This window comes from Balaenoptera acutorostrata, chromosome 2 (genome assembly GCF_949987535.1).
Source record: "Balaenoptera acutorostrata chromosome 2, mBalAcu1.1, whole genome shotgun sequence".
NCBI lineage: Eukaryota > Metazoa > Chordata > Mammalia > Artiodactyla > Balaenopteridae > Balaenoptera > Balaenoptera acutorostrata.
In genome coordinates this window covers 127,757,262-127,777,317 of record NC_080065.1, presented here as the reverse complement: position 1 = coordinate 127,777,317, position 20,056 = coordinate 127,757,262, and the positions used below count along the sequence as shown (strand labels likewise).

General features: G+C 45.1%; 1 long non-coding RNA gene across 1 annotated transcript in view; it reads right to left on the bottom strand.

The window, feature by feature from the left end:
• Positions 1–20,056, bottom strand: part of LOC103019822 (uncharacterized) — a 408,498-nt gene that overhangs the window by 17,018 nt on the left and 371,424 nt on the right. The window contains exon 14 of the long non-coding RNA XR_009007067.1: positions 2,326–2,492. This is a non-coding gene — a long non-coding RNA (uncharacterized LOC103019822). The remainder of the gene's footprint in view (positions 1–2,325; positions 2,493–20,056) is intronic.

Genomic DNA, 20,056 nt, shown 5'->3' with positions numbered 1-20,056 from the left:
AATTATCTTTCTCTCATTCAATAAGTATAAATTCAGTAGCCTTCCATGTTCTTGTCAAGCCCCAGAGCACTGCGTTGTAACCATTCAACTCAAATTCAACAAATATTTAATTGAGCATCTATTACATGCCAGGCACTGTGCTAGGTAAGGGGTGTACAGAAGAGAATAGGACAGGCAAGAGGCCTGCTTCTAGGTCCTACTCCAGTGAAGGTTAAAAAGAGGTAGCACATAAGTGTAACAAATAAATGAACAAAACGTCAGACAATGAGACGTGCTATCAAGAAAATATAAGGGGTATGGACACCAAGGGGAGAGGAGGGGTGGGATGGATTGGGAGATTGGGATTGATGTATGTACACTGCTATATATGAAGTAGTTGGCTGGTGAGTGCCTACTGTATAGCACAGGGGGAAAAAAAACAGGTACAATCTGTTTGCAGGATATATATTAATTTTTAAAATGCATTCCAATATACGTTAAGTGCAGACAAATACTGTTTGATTCCACTTATACGAGGTACCTAGAATAGTCAAATTCATAGAGTCAGAAAGTACACTGGTAGATGCCAGGGGCCTGGGGGTGAGGGGGGGTGTGGAGGGGGGGAATGGGGAGTTAGTGTTTGAAGGGGACAGAGTTTCAGTTTAGGAAGGTGAAAAATTCGGGAGATGGATGATGATGAGAGTTGCACAACAATGTGAATGTGAATGTACTTCGAGCCGCTGAACTGTACAGTTAAATATGGTTAAAATAGTATGTTTTATATTATGTGACTTTCACCACAATAAAAAGACATTAAAAAAAAGAAAATATAAGGGGATAATATGTTTCAGAGTTAGGGGACTATTTTAGATAGAGTGATCAGAGAAGGCTGTTCTGAGGAGGTAATATCTGAGTTAAAACCCAAATGGGGCTTCCCTGGTGGCGCAGTGGTTGAGAATCTGCCTGCCAATGCAGGGGACACGGGTTCGAGCCCTGGTCTGGGAAGATCCCACATGCCGCGGAGCAACTGGGCCCGTGAGCCACAACTACTGAGCCTGCGCGTCTGGAGCTTGTGCTCCGCAACAAGAGAGGCTGCGATAGTGAGAGGCCCGTGCACCGCGATGAAGAGTGGTCCCCGTTTGCCGCAACTGGAGAAAGCCCTCGCACAGAAACAAAGACCCAACACAGCCAAAAATAAAGAAAGAAAGAAAGAAGCTTTCATTTAAAAAAAAAAAAAAAAAACCCAAATGAAGAGAAGGTACAAACCACATGAAGACCTCGGAGAGGAGTACTCAAGACAGAAGGTCAGCACATGCGAAGGCCCTGAGCTTGCAGCAAGCTTGCTGCATTACAGTAGGGGTAGGTAAAATATGGTCCAGGGACCTAATTCGGCCTGCCTTCTTTATTTGTATAGCTCAAAAGCTAAGAATGGCTTTTACATTTTTAAATGGTTGGAAAAAAAAATTTCATGACGCATGAAAATTATACAAAATTCTAATTTCAGTGATCATAAATACAAATTTTTTGGAACACATCTCATTCATTTATATATTTTCCATGGCTGGTTTCATATGTCATTGGCAAAGCCAAGTAGTTGCAACAGAGGTTGTGTGCCCTGTAAAACTTAAAACATTTACTATCTGGCTCTTTGCGAAAAAGTTTACAGACCGCTATATTAGAGGAACAGGAAGAAATACCTTCCCAGGCTTGAGAGAACCTTGAATTTCTTTAATGATTTCTGATCCTTTTGACTGTAAATAACAGAAAACCTGTTTCCAGTTGACTTATGTAACACAGAGGATTAGCGATAGCCATAAACTCTTTGGTACTTTTCCCATCAAGAGGTAGAAGCTATGTCATCTCTTTTTGAAGCTGGGTGGGCTTTGTGCCTGCTCGGACCCACAGTACATGATAGAAATGATCCTGTGCCAGTGCAGGCTTGGGCCTGAAGAGCCTGGCATCTTCCACTTTCTGCCTCTTACAACACTTTTGGAGCCCTGCATCTCGTGCAAGAAGTCTGACCACCTTGGATGGCCACGCAGGAAAGTCCACGTGGACGTGCTCTGGTTGAAGGTTCCAGTTGAACCTAAACTTCGAGCCATCAACACCAAGATGCCAAATATGAGGGAAGCCATCCTAGACTCTTCAGATAGGCCATCGGCCAGCTGAACACCACTGAGTGACCTCAGTTGATGCTACATGGAACCGAAGATTCACCTCCTTGGCTTCCTGGCCCACAAAACTGTGAACTGTAATAAAATGGGTGCTGTTGTAAGCCACTCCATTTTGGGATGATTGTTTCACAGCAATAGATGACCAAAACAAACAATACAGAAATTTTATTACCTCACGTAATAAGAAGTTCAGGGGTAGATTAGGGTCCATCCACAACATATCCTGGCCCTGCTTTCCTGAAATTCCTTGGCCTCTGCTCTCTGCTTTGAGTTGGTTTCCTTGTTAGGCTGGCAGATGGCTGTAGCAGTTCCTGGAGTCTCCTTCAAACCTGACAATGTCTAGAGGAAGAAGAAAGATGGTTATTAGGAGAAAGAATATGTAGACGGATCAGGATCTGCCCTGGAATTAGGGATGGAGTCTCCTCCTCTGAGCCACTAGGGAAAGGATGGACACTTGATCAAAACTGGTGGAAGAAAGGTAGGAAGGAAGGAAGTAGATATTGGGTCAGCAACCCACTGTGTTCAAGGTATCTTTCTTCTTCTTATCATTCATTTATTCATCCATCCAGAGTATTTTAGGTTGAACCATATGAATGTTTTTTTTAATAAGTCAAACATAAATAACAATAATTTCGAATGGTTAAAGTTAATATTTAGCAAACCTATACTATAGTGGTAGGCATAGAGCTAGATGTTAGAGCTACTGCAATTAAATGGTGCTAAGTGTAAGGAAAGGAAAGAACAGGGCCAGCTATATAATCAGCAAAACTCAGTCAAAATGAAAACGGAAAGCCCCTTGTTCAAAAATTATGAAGAATTTCAAGATGGCAACAGCAGAGCATTAAACTAAGCATGGAGTCCCTCTAAGTACAGGGCCCTGTATGTTTGCCCAGGTTGCACGGCCAAGAAACTGGCCCCGGAAAAGAACAGGTGCCCACAAGAGAGAACAGCAGGGGGCCTAGTTAGATTAGGGGGACCAGGAAGGAGGACCATCTTTAAGCATGGATCTGGAGGATGGATATGAGTAGCCAGGTGAAAAGTGGAGGAATGCAGATTCCCAGCAGAAGAATAGCATTCCTCCTTCTCCTCCATGTTCCAAGTTGGTTAAGAGACTTAGGTTGGCCTGTCATCAGTTGTGATGAGACAAAAAGATAAAGGTAACAGATCCCTTTCCTGTCTGTGCCAGCTCAGGCCTTTTTCCCAACCCCTTTCTGCGCTCCAGATCTTAGCACTTGGGTAATCTACCCACATAATCTGATCCTTCTCCTGCAGCACCACAGATAGTCAGGACAGCCCCAAAGGGGCCCCAGCCCTCTCTCTCCGGTGCTCGATTGCAAGTGCTTCCTGGGACAACAGCCTAACCTCCTGATCCAGTTGGCCTAGGCTCGTCATAAACACGGAAGAATCCTCCCTGTCCTCACATGCCCCAAACCCCAAACCATGAAGATAGCTAACACTCACTGGACCTCAAACATTTTTATCAACAAACCTGAATCTTTTCCCTAAAATCACTTTCTTCCATTTTTAGTTCTACAATGTTCCTCTTCTATACTGGAGCCTGTGGAGACTTGGGGTAGTGGGCCTCCAAGTTGGTTGTAAACAGAATCAGATGAGAAGCTTATTAAAAATACAGAGGCACCAGCCCCATGCCAAACCCAGCTCCTCTATTTTTAACAAGTTCCACAGGTAATCCTGAGACACTGCCAGGTCTCTGAACCATTGCTTTAGCAAGCTGGACAGAATAAGGAAGAAATTCCCATATGGCTGGCAGGAGTCAGAACGTTTCATTTCTGTTGTTACATGTGACCCCTCAGGCAAACTACTTTCATTCAGGGCCTCAGTTTCCCCATTAAGTCATGTGGTGATGATCCCTCCATAACATCTCTTCCCCAGAGGCTCTCTGTGTCATAAAACTCTAGTTGCCTTCCCATAATCTAGTCCCCCTTGTGGTGGCAGCACCTCAGTTTCTCCTGGGACTAACAACCCCTCTCCCACTGCAGGTAGGCTTGGTGGGAATACCAATCAAGGTGTTCCTATGCCCCCTGGCTGACCTGTAGGCCCAAGACCTAAGTTTGGCCAACCAGACTTTCTTTCCCAGGGAATTAAATCTTGGGACAAATGAAAATAAATGAAGTTGATTCATCTGGTAGGGGTGACCAAGGACCCTGCTCCCTGAGCTATTCTGGTTCCTGTGCTTTCAGAAACCTGGTTCGCCAGCTTTTCCTTGGCATCTATGAGCAACCCCATACCCTTCTAATAAGTTCTTTCTTTTTTTTGGTTAAATGAGCCACAGTTGGTTCTGTTGCTTGCCACCAAGGAATCCTGTTTCTTAGAATCGAGATCTTTGATAGTGCTCTATATGATAATGATGTCATAGCTTCCATTCTTATAAAGCCATTATGAATAATCCTCTTTTAACTAAAGTGACCATTCTATGGGAAGTCGAGTTTATTTTAATAATGACATCTTTGTTCCAGTAATGACAGTAAAACCTCCTCAATAAGATAAGAGATTATTCACTGTCTTGCTGAAATATCTTAAATGCAAACAGGCTTTGGGTAAACACTCTTTATCTAAACGAGGTTCATTGTTCTGGACCTCAGGGAAGGAAAAGAAAAGAGAAAAAGGAAAAGAGCTTGGTTTCCATTTAAACCATCTCTCCTTCAGCTGCATCTCAACCTTTACACACAAATTTAAGAAAAGGCCTACACTTTAAGTACTTAAAAGAAGGCTGGAAATTGCATCCAAATATGCATTTTAAGGCATAACTACCACAGAGGAAACAGCTTTAGCGGTTTAGTGGTTGAACCCTTTCCTCTCAGCAGCCTCTATTTTATTTCTACCCCATCTCATTGTTACAGTTATTACTATCTCTTGCCTTTGTTGACATCTTCATTATTATGATTCTAGCTAACAGTTATTGAGCACTTCCTGTGAACCAGGCATGATGCTGGATGTTTTACATGCATTACCTCATTTAATCCTTGTAACGGCCCTTCATAGTTATATTATTATCCCCATTTTACAGAGGGGAAAACTGAATTCAGTAACGTTAAACAATAGGGCTAGTGGGCAATAGAATCACTTAATCATTTATTATCTGTGTGTCCCTATCTGTCCCCAAGCCTTCCTTCCACTGTGCCCTATTGCCTTAAATGGAAGGTGCCTGCTTAGTCCAAAGCATCATTGGAAAGAGTATTAAATGAGGCACTGCATCTCAAATACAATGGCAATTGAACTCACTGTTTGTGTCATGTTCTATTTCCTGACTATAAAGTACTGGAAGATAGGAACTATGTTTTGTCCAACACGGTTTCACCACACATGTCTAGCATGGAGGAAGTGCTCAAAAAATTATTGTGGAACCAACAACTATTTTGTAGGGTCTTCAGACCTAGGGACCAGCACGGGGTTAGGAGAAAGAAGGGCTAGTGTCAAGAAGCCCCTTCCCAGGAAATAGAAAATTCAGGTACCCCTAGAAAATTCAGCCAATGTAAAAGTTTGGTTAAGCCTTTAAATAGCATCAGATGATTCTGAACTTGGGACCCTTGGAAGCTCTTTCTCTTCCATCTTTTAGGCACAGTCATGCTTCAGCTTGAGTTTATGAGGAGTGGAAGTTTCTAAAAATCTGAAAGGGGAAGTATAAGCTAAAGGCTGAAGTATCAATCACACTTTTTCCAGGGCTGGTTAGCGCACAAAATGCTCAAATCCAGCTATCATGCTCTCTGTTGAGGACTGGGAGTGTAATGTTATTTTATTAGTTTCAGAACTAGAGCTGATCTTTGGTAGATATAAGACCCATTTATATCCTTTTGTGCCTCAGTTCCTCAAATGTGGAAAACAGCCAAATAAGGACATAAACAACCAACTAAAATTTCCCACCAAGTCTATACGGTGCCCTCAGTAGAGTCTTGTTCATTCCCTGCTATTAATTCAGAGTTTGGCCTTTGGATTCAGGCCTTTGGCTGGGCCCTGTACCAGCCAAGTGACCTTGGGCAGAACACTGTAAGCTCCCAAAGCTTCAGCAGTCTTGCCTGTTGTTGGGAGAATGATAATGTGATAATGTGTACAGAATGATTTGCCCAGTGCAAGGCACGTGATAGGTAGGCAGTAAACTGTGACTTAGGAATAGTGATATCTCTGCTGGCTCCACTTACACATTTCATTCAAAACAGTCCAGAACTCCAGTGTGTGCTCTTGGTGTTTTAAGTGGCAGGTGTGATCTGAAGTCATCCTTTAACCATGTAGATTACTTTCTCAACTTCTAAATTATGAGCAGAATTAATTGGGAATAAGGCAATGAAGCTACATGGACATATTTATCATAACACTTCTGTCCTGAACTTTCCCTTGGAAAAGTTTCAATAAACTAAATCTATTACCCTTACAAAGATTGCTTTGATCATTTCTCAAGGAAAATAACCATTGGTATTGCACAAACCTTGACTGTTTTATGGCCCAAACTTTGTTTCTATTTCAAGGCTCAAATGTGAGGCATGGAACAGTTTTGATTTTGAACATAGTGCAAAGATGAAACATTACTGCCTTCTCAAAAGGGACTCTTAATGGGCATTTCGAAACTCCTATCCTCCCTCATTTTCATTAGATCACTGGTCAGTCCTTGAAAATTTCAAGCCAGATGATTTCAAAGGTTCAAGAAACCCACTAGATCACACTGGCTACAGGTAGGCCCATTTGAATGGGAAAAATCCTAACACAGGGACGAGAGAACTCTTTTCTAAAGTTAGGTGGGGTTACCTGGACCTACTTGAGCTACTGAAATGCGGGCAGTACTCTTTAAGAATCAGAACATGATTTTATATGTCCCCCTTCTCCCTGCCAGGGTCAGCTGAGATTGATCTGGATGTGTAGTGTGAGCAAAATAACCTTTTGTCGTTTGAAGCCACAGAGATTTTACAACCACTGGATTCTAGAGCACAACCTAGCTTATCCCAACTGACGCAGCAAAGATCTAAATGCGGGTGACATGGAAAACAGGCATACTCGTGATGCCATGCTTAAATCCTCTCATCTTGGTCAACAGTTAATTTCCAGAAGCTAGTGGTTTGGTGGGATGGAGAAATGAAGCTCTGAAAATCAGTCAACGTCAGAAGAGTTTTAACAGACCAGTGGAAAGATTCAAAGAGACCTTTCCAAAAGAGATCAAAGAGATTTCTCTGCCATCGTGAGAGTGAGAAACGCAATTCCTAAATCTGGAATTCTCATTTACCTATAGACTAGTCCACTGACATCCTAGAGAGAACCCAGAGCAGGTTGTCTCTCCCTCATCCTCTGGCACTGCCCAGGGGGAGTTGGACAGCTGGGACCGACCTCAAACTGAGAACACGTTTGGATATATCATCCAGGCTAAGTAACCCGCACTCTAAGGAGTTCATGATAGAGAAAGGGCTCAGGGTGATACCAATCTTGTACATGTCCTCGATTCCCAAGCCAGCCTCTCCATGAAGGAATCAGTAACCTTCCATATATTTTCTTCTCATTGTTGGAATCAATAACATTATTATTTTAATTAAAAATGCACCCAATCTAAATCTCACTAGTAATAATAATGATGATCATTTGTTGAGTGCTTTCAATGTGGCACTCAACAAGCACTTTACTTTCATTGTTTTATTTAATCCTCACAACAACTCGATTAGGTAGGAACTATTATCTCCTCTTCTACGAATGCAAAAAACAAACTTTAGAACAGTCAAATAACTTTATCGAAAGTTGGCCAGCCTAGACATGGGAAAACTTATACAAACCCAGAAGCTGTTCTCTTAGACAAGGTACCCTTTACTCTCCCTCCTGGCCATAGTGTTAGATCTCAATTTCCACACCCAAGATGGAAAACCCTGGAGTTTTCCTTGTCTTCGTTTTGTTGCCAGTGACCTGATTATATCATTTCTGGTCTTGAACCAACGGTTGCTCCAGTATATTCCCCAGGAGAACCAGGCCCTCAACACCTGCTTAGTTTCTTCCTGGCTTTGCAAAGAAGAGCCTGGGAAATTAACCTAAGAATAAAGCAAAACAAAAAGATCCAAGGGGAAAAAAAAAAAACCTCACAAAGAGAGAGAAGTTATTTTCCACTTTGATAATTCTGTGTGACTAACTAGTAACTGTGGAAGAGAAAAGGGATCTGTGGGCTTGTTTGAGAGCCTCAGGCGGAAATAGATACTGTGAGACCAAGAAGGGGGCGGAACCAGAGGCTGCAGCCAGGAAACAAAGGACAGGAAACAGGATTTCTTTTTTTCCTACGCCCAGAACAAAGCTGACGTGAAGTTTGGCAGGAAGAGGGACCACCATTTCATACTTCTGGTGGAAAAAGTACTAAGTGCTCAAAACTGAAGATATTTGGGAAGGCATGAGTCATGGAGGAGTGATGATATATAATATTCTCTTTCTGAGAACAGTCGTTTAATATTCCTACTCAGGGGCTTCCCTGGTGGCGCAGTGGTTGAGAATCTGCCTGCTAATGCAGGGGACACGGGTTCGAGCCCTGGTCTGGGAAGATCCCACATGCCGTGGAGCAACTAGGCCTGTGAGCCACAACTACTGAGCCTGCGCGTCTGGAGCCTGTGCTCTGCAACAAGAGAGGCCATGATAGTGAGAGGCCCGCGCACCGTGATGAAGAGTGGCCCCCGCTTGCCACAACTAGAGGAAGCCCTCGCACAGAAACGAAGACCCAACACAGCCAAAAATAATAATAATAATAAATTAAATAAATAAATAATAATTGAAGGTGCTAATAATTTAAAAATATATATATTCCTACTCAGCATACTTTTATTGTTTGACTACAGTCCTCGTGCCTTTCATTGGAAGCCAGATAAGGGCTAGAATCCTCTCACCTTGCTCATGATGGGATGCTCAACCTGGAGAGCTAAGCTCTTTCCTACTCCTTTCTCTCTCTCCTATATTGCTGGTCTCTCTTCCTGCAATGCCTCTCCCATTGCTGTTAGTACAGGATACTCTTCTTCATTTTTAGATATTAGCTTAGATGTTACTTCCTCAAAGGAGCTTTCTCCAACCTTTATTCTGTAGCAGAGATTGCTAGTTGCCTATCCAGGATTCATTCTCCCTTCTTTCTTGTTAGGTGCATCCTTCTGATTTTGTTGGTGGTGAAGTTACCAGTAAAACACTACGTTTCCCAGCCTCCCTTGCAACTGGGGGTAGCCACGTGACACAGTTTAAGCCAATGAGGTGTGAACAGAAGCTGTTAAGATTGTACCTCTGGAACATTTTCCTAAAAGGGAGGCCAATTCAACCAGCAAGCAAGCTAGCCCTGTTTGCATTTGACCCTTCCTGCTCCTGGACCTCTGTCATGACGAACAGCACTCCAGCAGCCTTCTACTCAGCATGAGGTCAAGGACAATACTCTGATGATGGCAGAAAGTTAGAAGGAACCTAACACTCTGATGACACTGAAGAGCTGCCATACCAACCCTGGTCTATTTACTTTCAGACTTCTCATCCTCCAATGGGAAGAAACAAACCCTAAATTGTTTAAGCTACTGTTCATTGGATTTCTGTTACTCCTAGCTGAATAAAACCTCCACTGATAATCCTCACACGAGTAAATAAGTACTTTCTTGATTTCTCTCTCAAAACATACTGTCCGTTTCCTTCACAGAACTTCAGCTTTATAATTACTTGTTTGATTAATAGTCTATAAGCTCCAGGAAGTCTGGGACTCATTCTCCTTTGCTCGCTGTTATATTCCCAGCACCTAGAAATCTGGACTAGATTTTGGGGGTGACCATTGAATTCCATTGCTAATTGGCCCCACCAATGACTGAAAAAACAGTCTGAATGTCAAGAAAGCACACAGGAGTCCTTCAAAGGAACTGCACTAATGTTGGAGTCTCTGAAGAGACAAAGTAGAAAATAAGCCGAGCATCTAGATCAACAACAAAGCAGAATAAACTTGCCCTTTTAACCCAAGCTGTCTTGTTATTTCATCGCCTGGACTAAGTTTTTGCAGGAGACAATGGCACAGCTTTTATACAGATGGTTCAGTTAAATGAGAGCACAAACGATAAAGCTGTGAGAATTTTGGAATTATTAACCATGGTCACTATGGTGATGATACTACTATTTGGTGAACATCTCCTTCAACTATTCTCTCAAAGTAATTATTTACATTTATAACCAATTTCTCTGCTTAATAACGCCCAGGCTTTTAGCATATTGACTTTCCTCTATGGGAGGACATTATCCAAATAAAACTTTGTCTCATGTTTACTTGTGTGTGTTGGAAAGAGCCATTACTACTAGCAACTGTTTAGACTTCGTTCAATTTCTTTTTTCCTGGAAAATATTTTCAAATTGTTGCTTTGGTAGAAACATGTTACCTGGATAAATATTTGTCAAAGTGTGGTCACACTTCTTCCCACTCAGGATTTAATAAATTTGCATAGACAGTGCACAGTCATGCAGAGCACACATGCAAACCTCAGCTGGGGAGTGTAAACTTGACCATGGACTCCTGATTTGCAAGCAACCCCTGACTGAGTTTGGGTTCCCCCAGAAGCAGACCTGGATTTGAGAGCAACTAGTTGATGTGGGAGGTAAAGGTGATAGAGGGAAGGAAAGCAGCCAACAAGGGGTGTGCTGGTCAGTCAGCAACTACAGCAAGTGACTGGAACTGAACCCTACAGAGAAACTCTAAGAAACAGTATAAAAGCCATGCCTCAGAAGTAGCCCACCAGAGGGGTGAGGGAGCTATGGTACTTTTATACCAATTTCCATTATCATTGGTTGAGGCTACTCTCAGGGATGTGAATTCCCTGAGAGCCCACAGAGCAGGGCAGAGGCATGGGTGGCCTTCTATGGTCCTGGACAAAGCCCTCAAGTACACAGGTGCAGATCCTGGCAGTTAGAAAGGTCTAGAGCACAAGGAAGAAGTAAGGTCTAAAGGGCAATGAACCTCTGCTACAGCCTCCTTCAAGTAAAGCTCAGACATCAATATCCTATTTCGTAGGTGATATAGGAGAAGTCTTTGGATGGCAAATGGACAAACTTTTTTTTAAATAGTTATAAATTAGGTTTAAAGTTCCCTTTTACTTAATGCATGAGATGTTGCTTTTCCATTTGTGAAAGTGATGTAATAAATAAATTGTAAAAGAAATCAAGTAAAACTAAAGTGATCCATGGATTTAAAGAAGAATAGTGAAAAAAACAATTATACAGATGGTATACCAATACGCAAAGGTAATGAGGAAATGACTGAAGTTTGGGAAACACCGATGATTATTTTACAGGTAGTGACACAGAAGCATACAGCTAGGCCACTAAGTGTTTAATAAATGTCTATTGTGTACCCAGCACTCTTCTAGAAATATAAGAGACTTACAAGGCATGGAACCTGCATCAGGGATTTTACCAGTGGTAGCAGTGGTAGTAGTAATGGTTAGCATTTAGTGAGAGCTTATGCTTACCCTCTCCTTGCTTGCCTTCCTCTGGGAAGCTGTATCAGCTTTCATAAAATATGTGAAACAATTAAGGGCTGTCTATTCAGAGAATGAGGGCCAGACTTTGCTAGCGGATGGTTTCATTAAGTTTTTTTTTTTTTTTTTTGGCTGCACTGGGTCTTTGCTGCTGCGCCCGGGCTTTCTCTAGTTGTGGCAAGCGGGGGCTACTCTTAGTTGCGGTGTGCGGGTTTCTCATTACAGTGGCTTCTCTTGTTGCACAGCATGGGCTCTAGGCAAGCAGGCTTCAGTAGTTGCAGCACGCAGGCTCAGTAGTTGTGGCACGCGGGCTTAGTTGCTCTGCGCCATGTGGGATCTTCCTGGACCAGGGCTCGAACCCATGGCCCCTGCACTGGCAGGCAGATCCTTAACCACTGTGCCACCAGGGAAGTCCCTCATTAAGATTTCAAAGAAGAGAAAAGAAGCCTTCGTGGTAGCCTGAGCAAAGACAGAGAGAAGCATCCTGGCCCATCAGCGGTCACAGTCAGAGAACAAGAAGGCACAGCCTTGGATTCTGTATCCACTGACCTATTTCCTACCCCACAAGCTACAGAGCTGGACTCAGCAGCTGGGAGCAGGAAGGATGGAGAGGAAGCTAGCTGCAACGACGCTGCCAAGCAGCCCCCAAAATGTGCCGTCTCGAGAGGCAGCCTTACTGTGTAAGAAGACATAAAATCCAGATGGCAATTTTGGATTTTTAACTCCCTATACAGAAGTCACATTTTCCAGTACATCCTAATTCTATTTAGTGTGTGTATGTGTGTGTGTGATGGCCAAATATCATTAACAAAAGGGAGGAAAATGAAGAGAGTCATTAGGCTAGGACGGGCTAGGCAGCTGCACCAGCTCTGTGCTCTTGGGGGGAAGGTACAGTGGGCAAGAGGCTTTGCTGGGCTACATCTAAGTGTTGTGTGGCCTCCGGGGACCGTCACACATGTGTAGGCACAAATCTGGACTGACAGCAACATCACATTCAATCGAGTCCTAGTCTGACCCAGAAAGCCACAGACTTGCTACAGAAAATGCTTGAATGGTTGACTCGGAAAACAAATAGGTGCTTATTTGCATTCAGACTTGAATTTGCATGTTGTTTATTTCACTTAGGTACAGAGAAGGGAACTGCACTCTATGCTCACATAGCCCCACATCCTTCTAATTTCAAATTGGGTTCATTAGCCAAGCCTAAAACAACCCACCACGGCGCAGGAAGGAGTGAGATGTTTAATCAAGAGGGCACATTGGAATCAGATAGCCTGGGTCTGAATGCTGGCCCCGCCACTCACTCTAGTACGAGCCCTGGGGGAAATGTGCTTACTTTTCCAGAGCTTTTCTTCTTCTGTAAAACGGGGACAAAACCAATACCCACTTCATAGGTTGCCATGAGAAATTAAATGAAGCAAATTTTTAGCTTGGTGCCTGATTCACAGTAAGTGCTTAAGAAATGCATGATTACAACTAAGTATGACTGATTTTTATTGTAGCAATCTTCATTCTACCTTTGATGTCCTTCCCCACTGCAGAACATCAAAAGATACTATTAAATGAATTAAACAAGGAGGCCATTCGACTGAGATGGTTCTAATGCCATGATGTGACGGCCTACGTAAGCAAACCAAAATCTAAGCCTGGAAGTACCTCAAGCTTACGAAATCAAAACCTAAGGACAACCAATCACAAACAGCCAACTAGGCTTTAAGCTACAGCCAATCAAAGAACTTCTTTTCTTTGCTTCCACATTTTCTCTCCGTAAGTCTCTCCCTAGCCCCTGTCAGAGGAGCGCTCCTAACCACTTCTGGATGGGCCCTGCCTGATCTGAAATGATTTTTGCTCAAATAAACTCTCAAAAATTTTAATATGGCTCCATTTATATTTTAACAGTACAAAGAGGAACTGACACAGAAATGGGGCAAGATTTGACCAAATCCATACCTTATAAGGAGATAAAGGAAGAGAGAAGAGGAGGATGAATGAGTAAGGCTCTGAAACACCAAACAGGAATGGAAGATGGAGAAGAGAAAGAGCCCAGCGTAAGAATACACGTCTACCCATAAGCACAAATTCATTTGACTGTGACAGAGGATAACATTTAAAATAACTTGGCAGGAAACTTCATGTGTTTATTCCTAAATAAAAAGAGGAGGGGCTTCCCTGGTGGCACAGTGGTTGACACTCTGCCTGCTAATGCAGGGGACACGGGTTCGAGCCCTGGTCTGGGAAGATCCCACATGCCGCGGAGCAACTAGGCCGTGAGCCACAATTACTGAGCCTGCGCGTCTGGAGCCTGTGCTCCGCAGCAAGAGAGGCCACGATAATACGAGGCCCGCGCACCGCGATGAAGAGTGGCCCCCGCTCACCGCAGCTAGAGAAAGCCCTCGCACAGAAACGAAGACCCAACACAGCCAAAGATAAATAAATTAAAAAAAAAAAAAAATGCCAAAAAAAAAAAAAAAAAGAGGAGAATTAACATGTCTACTGGAAGGGGGACAGAAAGCCATGCTGCTGTAGTATCAAAGCACTGAGGCAGCCATGTGGCCAGAGAACACTGCTTCCGCTGCTTTATTGCAGGAGCCCTGGTCTCCCCGATACCACGCAGACAGCTTCTTCATGCTTTTCTGCTCCCACTTAGGCCCCCATACAAACTGTCCTCCACCCAGCAGCCAAAGTTATCTTTTAAAACTATAAATCAGATTATGTTACTGCTCTGCTTCAAATCTTCTCTTAGCACTTCCTGCTGGAATTCAAGTCAAATCCACTCTCCCAGCCATGGCCTGAAAGGTCACGATCTGGCCTCCCGTTGCTTCTCCGGCCCCCTTTTGCACCATCATCCTGCTGCAGGGCTGTTCCGTCCACCTGGACCGCCCCTGCCCGCATCTGTGCCTGGCTGGCTTCCTAGCATGTGAGGCTCTGCTCAGACCTCACCTTCCTGGAGAGGCCTTCCTCAACCACCCAACCAACTGTTCATCCTCCCGCCCCATTCTCTATTCTATCACTTTCTAGCATGGTACCACGGGGCAAAATCACCGTCTATGTGTGTTTATACACTTATCATCTGACTCCTCCTCCCTGCACCAGGATTGAGCTTCTGGAGAGAGGAAACTTGTTCACGAACGAATCTCAGGGACTACAGTGGCACCTGGCACACGGAAAAGATTTCTTGAATAAATAAGTCAATAAATGTGCATCTCAGTCTCTTAAACCCTCCGCTCTCCCCACTGCCCCGCCATTGGGGAATCTGTGATGTGGAGCTATAAGCAGAAGCTGCCTGAAGCCAGCCTGCCCTTCTCTTTCATGAAGATCTTACCACGTTGAAGAGCAGATGGTAGGGGACTCAGGGGGCTGGAAGGGTGAGCGGCCTGGCTTTGATGGGGAGAGGAGGAGCAGGACCGCAGGTTGGGGAGTGATGAGGCCCTGGAGACATTCCCTGGGGTCACCTGGAGACCTGGGAGTTGCAGGATGGGGTGGGGGGGGAGAGCTTTGTGGTAGGCTCCTGGAGACAGGTGTGAAGGCTGGCCCTGTGCCCTAGAGGCATGGAAGTGCAGGGTCCGCAGACGTCAAATGCTCACCTGAACCTGGACAAGACGCATGCATCAGTCCTTGTGTCCCCTATCGGCATCTCCCTCACATCCGGGCACCCTGTGAAACCCGTAATAATAACCGACACTGAGTCTCCTGAAAGTCTGATGGAATGGGGGCTTAGAGTTGGATTTCATTTGATTTTTTAAAAATTAGGAAGCGATGGGACATTTCAGATGCATGTGAGTTCTGGAAACACTCCACTTGTTGCTCCAATACCTACTAAAGAAATACCCACACTTACAGCAACCTTCATTTATTAAGACTTTAGAATGCCAGGCCTGGCCTGGGCACTTTTTGACCCTTACTCCCCTTAAACCTCAAAACAAGGCTATGAGGGAGGTGCTATTATTATCTATTTATCTATCTATCTACCATCATTATCTAGTTGTCACTATCTATTAATAGTTATCATTATTATTTATCATTACTACCTATCATTTTCTATTATCTATTTAATCTATCATCTATCTATCTATCTATCCATCTACTAACAGATTTAGAAGCCGAGGTCCAGAGATGCTTGGCAGCCAGCTCCAGGTCCCTCTGGGGTACGTGGCAGAGTAGGGGGCTCTCTGCTCCTCACCACCCAGAGGCGGCTCCACTTTGAGGTCAGTCCCCTTGAGACCTGCACCCCTGCCCTTTCCCCCTCTGCCTGCGAGGCTTGTGAACTCCTGACCAAAAGCTAATCCCCTGGCTAGGTAGGGCTTTCTGCATCAGTTCTTTGTCTTGCTTCTGGAAACAAGCAAGAGCGGGCTGCCTGCCTGTCTGTGGATGAGAACAATCCCCGAGTCTGCTCTCCGGGTGGAACAAGGTGTTCAGTCCCGCACGTCTGCAGGGCAAGGGAAGGGGGTGGGGGATTGCTTTCCTCTAGAGGTTTGGGCTGGGATAATTTTCACCCTGAAGAGGTTACAACACGAAAGCACTGAGGTGGAGTGAGCTGGCCCGAGTCCTCCCCTCCCCCAGCACCTGCTGGAGGCACCAAAGGCGACAGAAACACTGCCTGATCTTAGCAGTTCCTCCCTACCCACTGCATGATATTAAAGGTTGTTTTCTTGCCTCAAAGACACAAAGATCTCTTCCTAGAATACCTGGAGGCAGGTGAAGTGGGCAAATAACACATAGAAAGAAATATGATCACTTGCACCTTTCTAGCAAGGAACAGCAATCTATTACGCAGTGTATCTTTTTTTTTTTTTTAAATCATTGGGGCTTCCCATCTGCTGCCCTAACCACACTCCTCACTGCACCCCCAGTGCAGCCCTACTGCCCAGGGTTTTTCCTGGATGGAGGAAAGATCCAGGAAAATGAGTTCATATGGGAGCATTTGAGATTTAATCACTTCCTTCTTGGGAAGTGAGGGCAGGATGGGGATGAGGGTGAGGAATAGCATTTAAAAAGAGGAGCCTAGAGAAGATTATGTTTTGGACAAAGGAATGACTCCAGTGATGGAAGTTCAGACACAAAGGCAGGGCAGGAAATAGCTGGGACCCCATCACATCACAACGCAAGTCTCTGGCTGGGGCCTGAGGAATCGGCTTGGCCGTTGAGGGAGCTTCCCCATCCCAGCTTTTTTTGGGCCTGACCAGTAAATCCTAGAGAAGACTCTCCAAGGATGCCATATGTGCCCCACTCTGTCTCTGCCCGCCTCTCCACAATCCCATGTGCTACCAGTTTTTATTCGTGAAACTAGGCCTGCGCCCAGGGCCAGTGAGGAGGGGTGGGGGCAGCACAAGACGGGCTGAGCTTCTAGGGCAGAAGTGGCCTCAATGTCAGATACTTGGCAGTTCAGGGTAATTACATATTCTCACCAGGCTCAGTTAACAGGCTTAGTCAATGGAGTTCTTGGTAGTCGGGGCACTTGTGGACTGGGGGCCATCAAAAGGCTGCTCAGTATCCTACTGTATAGCACAGGGAACTCTACTCAATACTCTGTAATGGCCTATATGGGAAACGAATCTAAAAAAAAAAGTGGATATATGTATAACTGATTCACTGCTGTATACCTGAAACTAACACAACATTATAAATCAACAACTATACCCCAATAAAAATTTTTTTAAAAAAGGCTGCTCAGCCCTGCTGCTGCTTCCAGAAGCTGGGGAGGGGTCGGGTGTGGAGTTGACTGACAGCCCCTCTGAATCCTCCCCAGGGTTGGTGCCCAGGCACTTTCCAGAGCTGCTCCCAGCAACGACTGAGCATGGTGGGGTCCTAGCCCACGACTCTTAACTCTGGCTGAAGGACCCTCCATTGGCCTGGCTGAAGCTTTCTTAGAACCACACTGTGGTCTGAGTCTCATTCCTAACAATCATCCTTCCCCAGGTCTCCTTAAACAGCTATCAGACCAGCAGAACAGTCTGAAGACACTCCCTGCCCAATTCTGCTCCCTCCCTTTTCCGCAAATAATCTCTTGCACTTCATCACATCTTGGCATCTGCTTCTCAGAGAACCCAAACTAGCACAGGAATGGTTGAGAAGGCAGGCAGAAAGATGGAGCTTGGGGCCTGCCTCACTCACCACCAGGAAGGCTGAGGACATCATCCTGAGTAGAATAGGGGGCACAGAGAATCACTGGCACAAGGTGGCAGCCTAGTGCCTGAGTTTCACTGGTGGTGGCCTGGGGAGGTGTCCTGGTGGAAGGGAACAGCCTGACAGGTCGAGGAATTTGAATGATACTGGGGGGAGGGTTAGTATCTACAAGAAGGGCAGAGTTAGCTGGTTATTGCTAAGTTGTCTTGAAGGGCAGCCAGGGAAGAGAAACCCAGGGTCCTTAAAAACAGTTAAACAAACAGTTAAAGGCTAAGTGTGAGAGCCAGAGGGTTTATTTGGTAGTTTACAAAGAGGCCCTTATTTCCTGCAGTAGAAAAGCTAACAGAGCCGAGGAACTGAAGCAGGACTTGATTGTCTGAGTTTCAGAGTTCCAGAGGCATTCAAAAGCTCAGCCTAGGCTAGCTGTTGTGCTAAGGTCAAACCCTGGCTTGAAAATCTGGCCCCTGAAATGGTGGGATGGGGACATCTGGACAGATGCTCTAGAAGGTGCCTCCGCAGAGGTAGCTCCCCTCTCTTCCTAGTAAGAGTTAGCACTTCCCTGTGCTGGATGGTCTTGCAGAGGCTTCTCCCCACAAAGCCTCTCGGGAGCTGCGCTCACCTTTCGCTAATAAGGATTAAATTCCAGGATGTGCTGGGCCTGATAAGGGAGGAAAGAGGCTGTATGATGAGAGCTGTAAGACTTAGCTACCATGTGCCAGCAGGAGCTGGAGACCTCAGGGATTCGATTGGAGGGTTCCTGACCAAAGGGTAAGAACGTGGGACTCTAAATATTTTGACTTGGAGATACTTTCTTGGTACATGGGAGTTAATACTTCCTGTCCAGTACCCCAGGGGTCAAGGCAAACTTACTGCTAGGGTAGCTATAGTAGGCAGCCTCCAAGAGGGCCCCCATGCCCCCTGCCTCCTAGTACTCATGCCCCTGTGTAATCCCTTCCCTACAGGCTGGACTACAGGCTGGACTTATGACTCACTTCTACCAAGTAGACTACGGCAGAAGTGATGGGATGGTACTTCCATGATTAGGTTGGCTTAAGTCTTAGCCTTTCTCTCTCTCCTTCCGGTTCTCTTTCTCCTTTTGGTGCTCTTTCTTTCTTCCTGAACACACACTTTTTGCTTCTCTCACAGAGTCCAGCCACCATGTAAAGATGTCCAGACTGTCTTGCAGGAGAAGCCACATGGAGAAGGGAGGTCCTGGAGGATGAGAGGTCATGTGGAAGAGAACCACGACATCCCAGCCAGCACCAACTGCCAGCCACGGGAGTGAGTCTTCTTGGGAACAGCCCCTCCACTGCCAACCGAGGCTTCAGACGATGCAGCCCCGGCTGACACCTTGACTGCAACCTCATGAGCGCCCCTGAGCCAGAACCATTCAGCTAAGCCACTTCCGACCTGACCCATAACAACTGTGAAATAATGTATATTTGTTGTTTGAAGCCACCAAGTTTTAGGGGGTTTGTTCCATAGCAAGAGACAACAAATCCAATAGCTCTTAGGAGGCTGGAGAGAGTGAGTGAGCCACGCTGAACAAAATGGAAATGCCTGATTTGCTCTAAAAGACAGGAGAGAGAGGAGTAAAGAAGCTGAATGCTGGAGTGGATCCACTATGTGAGGCCAGCGGATCACAGGATACTATTCCATGGGAGGGTCCAGATGACACACCATTAACTAAGACCATCAGGACCTTATTAACTCAGTGTCACTATGAAGTTTAGTGGTGGCTCTCCTCTGCAGGCCAGAGGGGCAGTCACAGAGCTGGGCTTGCTAATATCCATGGGGATGACCCCTCATTCTCAAGTAACAGAAGCCAGATAGCAATCGTCAGAAGCCAGCTCTGCTGGCTTTCATCGTGACCACTGGCAAGTTTGCAGGGGCAGCCAAGGGAGACAGACCTACAGGGGGTTGTGCAGATTGTTGACAGAGCAAGGCATTCCTAGATGCAGAACAGGTGGGCATCTCAGAGTGACACCATTTATAAAAACAACAACAAAGCAAGAGTGGAGGAGCAGGAGACGGGGGGCAACTGGCCCAATAAAGAGTCATGGTCCCTCACTCAGTTTCCGGATCAAGTCAGTTTTCAGATCCAGAACCTGCTGGTTGAAGAGGTAGATGGGTCCTTAACAGAAAGGACCCAGCAACACCATGGCAAGTATACACTAGAACATTTACTCAGGTTATTGTACACTAAGAAAATGGGAATATCCAGATATTTAAGAGACCCTTGGGCAGATCTGAAGTGACAATGATAGCCAGAGACACAAAGCATTACCATGGTCCCCCTATAGAGTAGTGGCTTGTAGGGATCAGGTT